The following is a 10,771-nucleotide window of genomic DNA, read 5'->3' on the forward strand; positions in this document are numbered from 1 at the left end:
CCAGAAAGGAGGTAATGTCTAAGCATTACCACCGTATTTGGAAGAAGTACATCTCTTGGTGTGAGTTCAGGAACATTCCTGCGGCAGAATTTAAGCTTGGACATTTTCTTTTTCTGTAGGCTGAAGTGGATGTGGGCCTATGGTTGGGCTCCTTAAAAGTCCAGATTTCAGCCTTGTCCATTTTCTTCCAGAAACAATTAGCGTCTCTTCCGGAGGTTCAGACCTTTTTGAAAGGTGTTCTACACATTCAACCGCCTTTTGTTCCTCCTACGGCACCTTGGGATCTCAATTTTGTGTTGCACTTTCTCCAGTCGGATTGGTTGGAGTCCTTACAAGCAGTGGACGTTTAAGTTTCTTACGTGGAAGACAGTTACACTGTTGGCCCTGGCTTCAGCCAGGCTAGTGTTGGAACTGGGGGCATTGTCTCACAGGAGCCCATACTTGATATTTCATGAGGATCGTGCTGAACTCAGAACTCGTCAGCAGTTTCTTCCGAAGGTGGTGTCTGCTTTTCATATCAACCAACCTATTGTGGTTCCGGTGCTTACTGACACTTCTTCAAAGTCCTTGGATGTTGTGAGGGCTTTGAAAATTTATGTACAACGGACGGCTTGTCACAGAAAGTCTGACTCGCTGTTTGTGCTCTATAATCCCAATAAGATTGGGTGTCCTGCTTCAAAGCAGTCTATTTCGCGCTGGATCAGGCTTACTATCCAGCATGCCTATTCTATGGCAGGTTTACCGGTTCCAAATTTGGTACAGGCCCACTCTACTAGGTCGGTGGGTTCTTCCTGGGCGGCTGCCTGGGTTGTCTCGGCTTTACAGCTCTGCCGAGCAGCTACTTGGTCTGGTTCGAACATGTTTGCTAAGTTCTACAAGTTCGATACTTTGGCCGCTGAGGACTATCAGTTTGGTAATTCTGTTCTGCAGGAACCTCAGCACTCTCCCACCCGGTTTGGGAGCTTTGGTACATCCCCATGGTACTAATGTGGACCACAGTATCCTCTAGTACGTAAGAGAAAATAGGATTTTTATTACCTTACCGGTAAATCCTTTTCTCGTAGTCCGTAGAGGATACTGGGCGCCCACCCAGTGCTTCGTTTTTCTGCTTTGTTATTTGCTTAAGAATTGTTGTTGGTTCAGCCGTTGCTGTTTCCGGTTCAAGTTGGGTTAGCATGGCTTTCCTCTTGTTTGTGTGTGCTGGTTCGAATCTCACCACTATTCAGTTAAATCCTTCTCTCGGAGTATGTCCGTCTCCTCGGGCACAGTTTCTAGACTGAGTCTGGTAGGAGGGGCATAGAGGGAGGAGCCAGCTCACACTATTAATTTCTTAAAGTGCCCATGGCCCATCTATTATACCCCATGGTGCTAATGCGGACCCCAGTATCCTCTACGGACTACATGAAAAGGATTTACCGGTAGGTAATTAAAATCCTATTTTCCTGAACGCCGGACTCCCCCGCACACGCCTCTGCCTGTCAAGTTGCAGTCCCCGCATATCGGGGAAATGCAGTAAGGATCGCTTAAGGTTTTAAGGAAAATGTATCAAGCAGTGATGTATAGTTTGGAGCAGTGAAGGGAAAGGGGGACAGGACAGAAACTTTCAAAGTTATCAGTGATTTACATGGTACAGGAGGGAAGCATTCTTCAATGGAAGAGAAGAATTAGAACATGAGGACATGTTCTGAAAACCAGGTTTTAGTGATATCCATGCTTGAGCACAGGTAGTTAAACCAAAATAACTGACAAACTAATTAAGTCGTCTGTGCTCATGTATGGCTATCCTTAAACTGTGGACTGTCTGTGTGCCATGAGTACTGTGGTTGGGAAACCCTGTATTTGGTAGTTGTAGGCCATCTATGTAATATTTTATATCTGAATTGAGGTTTCCTTCCTTCCCAGAAAAAATGGATCTATTTACTAAACCTTGGAGACAGAGAAAGTATCAGCCAATCAGTTCCTAACTGCCGTGTTATGGTCTGTGTTTGAAAAATGATAGGGGCTGATTGGCTGGTACTTTATCTCCGTCCATGGCTTAGTAAATAGACCTCAAAGTACCTGAGGATTTTTTGATATCCACCTTTTAATATCTGAATATGTTTCAGCTAATTTTGTTTTAAAATTAGTTTTAGAAAATGTATCTGCTTCTCTAGTTCTTTTAATGCACAAGCACTTTGTTTTATAGAGATGCCATTTATATAGTGTCAGAATAGTTGTTCTTTAAAGTCCTAAAACTTTTGAATTATGTATTCTAATTTGCAAAAGTGAAAAAGAAAACATATTTTGGAGAACACTCAGAGAATTGAAAAATGAAACGAAAACTTAACTGTTAAGAAAAGAGAACACTTGGAGGGATCAGTATGAAATGCCGGGATTCTGTCCACCGTAATGCCGGCAGCAGGGCGAGCGCTATAAAAAAGAACCCTTGTGGGCTCGCTGTGTTTGCCACCCAGGTTCTATTCTCCTTCTATGATTGTCGTGGACACCCACAGAGGTAGAATAGACTGTGCCGGGATCCTGACTAACGGTATTTTAACCGCTTCCACACAAGGAGGTGTATGTGTTAAAACAAAGTATTGAAGTAGCATGTTGGGGTAACATTGTAGAAAATGTGATTATTCACAATATGTGGCTGGCAAGAATATTAAAAAAAATCCCTTATTTATCTACCGGTATATATACAGAAAATAATGTTGAAATTATTTTGCAAGGGATAGGTTACTGGTTCCTGGGCAATTTTATGGTTACAATTGGACTGATTCAGAGATGGATACTAATGCACAGCTGTTGCATCTTTGTACATTGTGCTACTACCGGCTACAGCATATGCAGAAAACAGGGCAGAAAAACACCCACAGTTTCTGCAAAACTGCCTGTTGTGGCTCCCAAACTCCGGCAGCATGTCAATTATGCTGCAGCATTTGTGGCTCTGTAAGCAACATTGCAGCCGCAGATCTAAATATGTGCAGCTAGGCTTCTGCACATGTTCACATCAGAAATGTACGTAAAACATCAGGTTTGAGTACATAACTGAATTAGGCTCAATGTGACAAATGAATTGGCGTATGACCACGTATAGTATTTTAATGACGCATCACTTGGCAAAAGTCATACAGTGTGAAAATGTATCGCCTTCAAATTTGGTTGAATTCTTCAATAGTGACATCAAATATTATTGTGTAAGCTGGACCAATATGTCTAAGTAAAGTAATATGATATAGTATGGAAGCAGTCATCAGACAAAACCTACCATAAATATATTGCTGGCCTGATGGCAGTAGGTTTAGCCATCAATTTTAAAAAATATCACAGGAGCTGCTGGTCAAAATTAATGTGATGATGAATACATACAGTTCAAACACATATTTTCATTATACATCAGACATTTCGTTGGAAAAGACCAGCAGATGTCAGAGGTATTTTCATATGACAGAACATTAGTCTCCAGCACAAAATCTAAAACAATATGCCTATGTTGTGCTTCATCATATATAGAGACAATTCTCAAACAAAAAAACTCCAATGTGCTAATTGTTGGCAGATGACAGCATGTAAATCTACCAGTTAAAGAATATCAGAAAAATCAGTAGATGACAGTATACATTTCTCTTAAGGCAGAAGATTAGTCTGCAGCACAAAGTCCAGATAATACAGCATATCTAGAGATGAGCGGGACCGATTCTCTGAGAATCGGACCCACCCGAACTTCCTGATTCGGAGGGGGATCGGAGTCTGGCTCTGATTTTTGGATCCCAAAACAAGGCAAAACATTGTCATCCCGCTGTCAGATTCTTGCTGGGTTTTGGATTCTATAAACGTATCTTGTCTCAGTGCTGGGTTGTGGGTGTATCACTCCAGGGGTGAGCTGTCTGTCATCTGCTGTATCTGACAAGGGGTACTCTGTCCACCTAGGGGTGATCTGTCCATACATTCAGGGGCTCTGCCCCAGTGTTAATTAAAAACCCAGTATACTGTGTACATCCAGGGACTGGTGTGTCCTATCAATATCAGTCTAGTCTAGCGGTGTTCTGTCTGTTGTTTGCTGTATCTGACAAGGAGTGCTCTGTCCATCCATCCAGGAGCTTCGACTCAGTGTAAAATTGAAAAAATAAAAGCTAAAAAGCCTAAAATCTAATTAAAAATATATATTTTGTTTGTTTGTGCTGTACCCCAGTGTACTATACAATTTTTATTTTATTTTCGTAAGTACTGTGACATTGCTGGTCAGACCGCAGTATATTATTATTTCGTATTCATATATGTATTGTGCAACACTGTGGATGAAGGTGGTACCACAGTAATATATTTTCATACTCAGACGTGTACTGTATTGTGTGACGCTATGGGTGAACGTGGTACCACAGTAATATATTCTCATGGTCATACACGTATTATGTGAGGTGAAAGTAAACCGTAGTGTTAGATTAAAGATCTTAACATGTATAGTATGGAGGAGAGAAGGGAAAGGGGAGACATGATAGAAACTTTCAAATATACCAAAGGTTTTAACAAAGTTCAGGAGGAAAACATTTTTCAAAGGAAGAGAAGTATTAGAACGCGAGGACATACACTGAAACTGGAGGGAGGCAGGTTCAGGGGAAATTTAAGGAAAAATTATTTCACAGAAAGAGTAGTGGATAAGTGGAATAGCCTCCCATCAGAGGTGGTAGAGGCTAAGACTGTAGAGCAATTTAAACATGCTTGGGATAGGCATGTGAATATCCTTACAAAGAATTAAGGTTCAAAAAGGGTTGCGATTACCTAAAGGATAAAAAAAATGGGCAGACTAGATGGGCCAAGTGGTTCTTGTCTGCCGTCAAATTCTATGTTTCTATCTCTGACTCATATACGTATTGTGACACTGTAGGTGATACATTTTTTTGTACAAATTGTGGTTAGTGCTGTTCCCCACTTGGTCCGCGTTTTTGATAGATATGAAGGACAAACAATTTGTGGTTAGTGCTGTTCCCCACTTGGTCCGCGTTTTTGATAGATATGAAGGACAAACAATTTGAGAGGATAAAAGGAAGCACATACTAGTGCAGCAGGTGCTGTCACCAGTCATGATGATACAAGTCAGTCAACGTCCTCTACTAAGGCCACTTCGCTAGGGCATGCATGGCTTAAGTCAGGTGATGTAAAATCAAAGAAAAAGTAAAAGTCGGATTAGTAAAAGTCAGATTAGTTCAATAACCAATAAAAATTGTTGTCTATGCAATAAAGGGGTGGTCTTCAGGTTGCTGACTGTCGGGATCCCGGCGCACAGTATACCGGCGCCGGAATCCCGACAGCCGGCATACCGTGGGGGTTCACGACCCCACTGGAGGGAGAATAAATAGCGTGGCGAGCGCAGCGAGCCCGCAAGGGGCTCATTTGCGCTCGCCACGCTGTCGGTATGCCGGCGGTCGGGCTCCCGACGCCGGTATGCTGGTCGCCGGGAGCCCGGCCGCCGGCATACCATACTACACCCCAATAAAGACCCTCACCAATGCCCCCAATGATTAATTTGTTTTCAATTAAATTACAAATCAATCCTTCCATCCACTAGATACACACTTTATCTCCCTTAGGCCCATGATCTAGTTATTGCTAAAGATCTGTGTCAGACTATTTTTGCTGATTTTGGTTTCTTTTTTTTTAATGTACAAAAAAAGAGTATTATTAACCCCAATAACATTCATTTCAAGGCAGTTTTGACCACAGTACAAACCATGAAAAATATATACAGATGGAGCTGCGCTCATCTGAGGCGTGCACTCCCGGTGTGATTAGGCGATCTGTCCACCTAGTCATGAAGGGAGTGCACAGAAACGCTCTCCCATTCTAGTGAATGAGGAGCATCTCCATCACGGGCGGCGCGCCCGGACGGAGGCGCTGTAGCTGGGCACAGACGTAGCCACGACTACCCTTTCTCCATCTGTATTTATTTTTAGATGATGTAATCATCTGTACAGATCATTTTCAGCCTTGATTGTAGAATCAGTTCCTGAAAGTTATGTTTGACCTGGAGAAGGAAGCGTTGACAACAACGGGTGGAGTGCCTCAAGTTTCCACAGCCAGCTTTATGTATGGTATGTACCATGTAAATTAATATGTATGTTTTTGACCAATATGCACAACTAATTTTTATATTAATTAAACATATTTCCACTTTATTGCAGACATTCTGGTAGAAAGGGAGTGAAATTGTGCCGAGTCCCGAGTGCGCCTCCCTTATATGGAAAACTAGCAAGATCTGATGCTGGATGAAAACTATGATTGAATGAAGTGATTGGAAAGGAATGTTATTGAGGTTAATAATACTGTAGGAACAAAAACAGGCCAAAATTCTGTAATTGTAGCTTTCTTTTTGTTATTTAAATATATATATAATATATGTTTATATACAGATCTAAAACCCGCAAGAGCAGTTTTGGCAAAACCAGTACAGATCAAAAACACGAAGTAGATACAGATCCAAACTCAAAACCCAAGGTTTGGCCCGGCGCACATCTCTGACCATATCCACTTCAATGTTGTAATCCAATCAGGCCCCTGGTCGAATCAATGTTGTTACAGCATCTCTCATTGTATAATGTATAATGCTGTGAACTTTATCAGTTATGTTGTATTCTCGTAAGTGCTGATTTATAGACGTACATGCTGTCATCTGCCAACAATTTCGCATAGACATTGTTTCGGGTTTTGTGCAGCAGACTAATGTGAAAATACCTTTGACATCTGCTGGTCTTTTCCAGTGACATGTCTGATGTATAGTGAAAATGAGTTGCAACTGTATGTACAGTATTTATCACCACATGATTTGGACCTTTGTGATATGTTTCAAATTGATAGACAAAACTACTGCTATCAGGCCAGCAATATAGGTATTAATAGGTTTTGTGTGATGAATGCTTCCATACAATCACATTATCTATAACATAAGGTTGACGTTCTAATTTAATACTGCTTTTCTCTTATGTCCTAGAGGATACTGGGGTTCCATTTAGTACCATGGGGTATAGGTGGTGCAGCGATGAGGCTAAAAAAACGGCACTTCTGCGCATGCGCGACGTACTATTACAACGAACGATGTAGTTTCACACAGGGTCTAGCGAAGCTTTTCAGTCACACTGCTGGCCGCAGTGTGATTGACATGAAGTGGGCATTTCTGGGTGTCAACTGACCGTTTTCAGGGAGTGTTTTGAAAAATGCAGGCGTGCCAAGAAAAACGCAGGCGTGGCTGGGCGAACGCAGGGCGTGTTTGTGATGTCAACACAGGAACTGAACAGTCTGAAGTGATCGCAAGCGCTGAGTAGGTTTGAAGCTACTCTGAAACTGCACAAAATTATTTTGTAGCCGCTCTGCGATCCTTTCGTTTGCACTTCTGCTAAGCTAAAATATACTCCCAGTGGGCAGCGGCATAGCGTTTGCATGGCTGCTAAAAACTGCTAGCGAGCGATCATCTCGGAATGACCACCATAGACGGGTCCACTAGGAGCCATGGGCACTTTAAGAATTTGATAGTGTGGGCTAGCTCCTCCCTCTATGCCCCTCCTACCAGACTCAGTTTAGAAAGTGTGCCCGGAGGAGCCGGTCACGCTTATGGAAGCTCCTGAAGAGTTTTCTGCATTTATTTTATATGTTTGCTACTTTCAGGCAGGGCTGGTTGGCACCAGCCTGTCTGCTTCGTGGGACTTGGGGGAAACGGCCCAACCTCTTGAAGAGTTATGGGTCCCATGCCCCGCTGGCAGGACACTGAGCTCCTGAGGGAACTATTCGCAAGCCCCACCACGGCGAGCGTACATTCCTGCAGCACGCCGCCACACCTAGCAGAGTCAGAAGAATGAAGAGTGGTCAGTACTAAGCCAGCGTCCCGGGTAGCGGGTCGCCAGCCATTATGGTGGCATGAGGCTTCAAACCGGGGCGGAATGCGTCTCCAGACACGGTACACTACTGCGTCTCAGTACACTGTACACAGTACCCACACTGGAAAAAAACAGCCTTAAAACGGGTTTCTCTCCATTTTAAGCACCAGATTACCTCCGCCAGTATAAAAAAAGCGGGAAGACCGCGTGCCATTGAAGGGGCGGGGCTTCACTATGAGCGGATCCAGCAGCTCACCAGCACAATTTTCCCTCTGCAGTGGACACAGACGCTGACTGACAGGGATGCGCAGCTCCTCTTGAGTGACTCCAGATTACCTCAGTGGTTCGATGGGGGTCATAGCACGGGGGGAGCGATTATTAGTGTACTAAGTCCCCTATCGGGGTACTTAGTCTGTGACCCGGCTAAGCTTGGCATTAGCGATAAGGCGCAGTGGGGGCTGGCTACCAATAACTCTGTATCTCCCTGAAGGGCTCTTTGTTGGTTAATTGTGCCTAACCTTTTCCTGTGTGTGTGCTGTCACATTTACATTATGTCAGGCAAAGAGTGTGTTTCTTGTACAGCGGAGTGTTCCTCTTCACCAGGGGGCTCACTACCGGGTACTCAGGGCAGTGCACCTTCCCAGAATAGCGGGGCTGAACCGGAGTGGGTTAAATCTCAAATATTTCTACAAAACTATCCCGCAATGAGAAAGAGACGCAATACTTAAGACAGACTGTGGATGAGTTTATGAATAGAGACCCCAAACCAGCGTCTCAATCCCGTCCCATTTGTCTGCAAAAACGATCTCTGGCCCATATCCTGCAGTCTGACGCTGACGGGTCAGACATGGAGGAGGGTGAGGTGGATTTGGAGGGGAGGGATGCTACTCTGTCACAGGGAATAGAGGCTCTTATAGAGGCTATCAGAGATGTTCTGCAAATTCCTGATAAGGTGTCCGAGGAGTGTGAGGAATCTTATTTTCTCTGACGTCCTAGTGGATGCTGGGTACTCCGTAAGGACCATGGGGAATAGACGGGCTCCGCAGGAGACTGGGCACTCTTAAAAGAAAGATTAGGTACTACATCTGGTGTGCACTGGCTCCTCCCTCTATGCCCCTCCTCCAGACCTCAGTTAGAATCTGTGCCCGGCCAGAGCTGGATGCACCTAGTGGGCTCTCCTGAGCTTACTAGAAAAGAAAGTATTTGTTAGGTTTTTTATTTTCAGTGAGATCTGCTGGCAACAGACTCACTGCTATGAGGGACTGAGGGGAGAGAAGCAAACCTACCTGCTTGCAGCTTGCTTGTGCTTCTAAGGCTACTGGACACCATTAGCTCCAGAGGGATCGAACACAGGGCCCGACCTCGATCGTCCATTCCCGGAGCCGCGCCGCCGTCCCCCTTGCAGAGCCAGAAGACGGAAGATTCCAGGAGAAAATCGGCGGCTGAAGACTCCGGTCTTCAATAAGGTAGCGCACAGCACTGCAGCTGTGCGCCATTGCTCCCACAGCACACCACACGCTCCGGTCACTGGTGGGTGCTGGGGGGGGGGGCGCCCCTGGGCTGCAATATGTATACCTTTGTTGGCAAAATGCACATAATACAGTTTTAAACTGTATATGTGCCTAATCCCCCACCATAAATATTATTAAAAAAGCGGGAGAAGCCTGCCGCTGAAGGGGCGGGCTATCTTCCTCAGCACAGCCAGCGCCATTTTCTCTTCACAGCTCCGCTGGAAGGACGCTCCCCAGGCTCTCCCCTGCAGTATACACTACGGAAAGGGTAAAAAAGAGGGGGGGGCACATAAATTTAGGCGCAAAAGGTGATATAAGCAGCTATTGGGGGGAAATTCACTTTGTATTAGTGTAAATCCCTCTGTTATATAGCGCTCTGGTGTGTGCTGGCATACTCTCTCTCTGTCTCCACAAAGGACTTTGTGGGGTCCTGTCCTCAGTCAGAGCATTCCCTGTGTGTGTGTGCGGTGTGTCGGTACGGCTGTGTCGACATGTTTGATGAGGACGCTTACGTGGAGGCGGAGCAGGAGCCGATAAGTGTGATGTCGCCCCCTGCGGGGCCGACACCAGAGTGGATGGATATGTGGAAGGTATTAACCGACAGTGTCAACTCCTTGCATAAAAGGTTCGATGACGTAACAGCTTTGGGACAGCCGGCATCTCAGCCCGCGCCTGCCCAAGCGTCTCAGAGGCCATCAGGGGCTCAAAAATGCCCGCTACCTCAGATGGCAGACACGGAGTCTGACTCCAGTGTCGACGAGGATGAGACAAATGTACAATCCACAAGGGCCATCCGATGCATGATTACGGCAATGAAAAATGTGTTGCACATTTCTGACATTAACCCGGTTACCACTAAAAAGGGTATTATGTTTGGGGAGAAAAAGCAGCCAGTGACTTTTCCCCCATCTGATGAATTAAATGAATTGTGTGAAGAAGCGTGGTGTTCCCCAGATAAGAAATTAGTGATTTCTAAGAGGTTACTAATGGCGTACCCTTTCCCGCCAACGGACAGGTTGCGTTGGGAAACATCCCCTAGGGTGGACAAGGCGCTCACACGCTTATCAAAAAAGGTGGCACTGCCGTCTCAGGATACGGCCGCCTTAAAGGAGCCTGCAGATAGAAAGCAGGAGGCTATCCTGAAGTCTGTGTATACACACTCAGGTACTATACTGAGACCTGCTATTGCTTCAGCATGGATGTGTAGTGCTGCAGCAGCATGGTCTGATTCCCTGTCAGATAACATTGATTCCCTTGACAAGGATACTATTTTGCTAACCATAGAGCATATTAAAGACGTAGTTTTATATATGAGGGATGCACAGAGGGACATTTGCCGGCTGGCATCTACAATTAATGCAATGTCCATTTCTGCCAGGAGAGTATTATGGACTCGGCAGTGGACAGGTGATG

This window comes from Pseudophryne corroboree, chromosome 5 (genome assembly GCF_028390025.1).
Source record: "Pseudophryne corroboree isolate aPseCor3 chromosome 5, aPseCor3.hap2, whole genome shotgun sequence".
Taxonomy (NCBI): Eukaryota; Metazoa; Chordata; class Amphibia; order Anura; family Myobatrachidae; genus Pseudophryne; species Pseudophryne corroboree.